This window comes from Sphaeroforma arctica (assembly GCF_001186125.1).
Source record: "Sphaeroforma arctica JP610 unplaced genomic scaffold supercont1.1273, whole genome shotgun sequence".
NCBI classification, from domain to species: domain Eukaryota; class Ichthyosporea; order Ichthyophonida; genus Sphaeroforma; species Sphaeroforma arctica.
The window spans coordinates 17,014-18,024 of NW_014039285.1; positions in this window are offsets into that span (position 1 = coordinate 17,014).

The window sequence follows — 1,011 nt, forward strand, 5'->3', positions numbered from 1 at the left end:
TATATACATATATATAGCGAAAGATCATGTACTAATCGTGCCGAGGAAAACAATATACTGTGAGTTCGACTTAGCATCTGCACCATACAAAACCAACTTCACCTTCACATTTCATACACAAGCTTCTTGCATACACAGTAAGTACTATGCATCACACACACGGTATCTAGTACATACCATGCTTTTTCTTCCATAGGGCCAATGTAGTATCCTTTGATCCAGTGACGTAGTAGTCATCCTCAGCAACGTATATCACATCGTTCACCTTATCCGAATGATGTTCTAAGGTCTCGCTCAAGACCGGAGCCCCGCCAACCATACCTTGACTTGCTACGTACGTATCTGTAAACTACAGATACTAAATTATACTAACTGTGCTATGTTTATTTAGAAACTTCTTTCGTGTTCATTCAAATACATATATGTAAATATGTGTGCAATCAGATGGCTATGGTGTGTATGTAGAATGTAAAGTAGGATTCAAATATTTAAAAATAAAGTGATGAGTCATCACGATAAGCGTGAAACTAAAAATAATAAATAAATACAGGAAGTATCAAAATATGTACCATAGCCTTCTATAAATCTAATTTAGAAGGCTATGAAATGCAATGCTCTCTCTACTCTCTCTAGGCGTACAGACTACAGCTGCATAGCATAATTTATGTATTTATAAATATATAATAATAATAAATCAACAGACAGTAAACAGCGTCATGGTAGCAACAATTCGCATTCTGTGCCTGCACGGGAAGGGTGAGAATGGGAGAGAGTTTGCGGAGACTGTCCAAAAGATATTTGACAACATTAACAGTACAGTGATTAAAGTACAATGTACGGGCGTTTGTGCACCTCATAGGTAAGACTATATGTTTTAGATTTGTTCATGTGGAACATACCCACACAAACACACAGTCACACACACACACACACACACATACATTCACACACACACACACCTACCCACCCACCCACCCACCCACACACACACACACACACACACACACACAC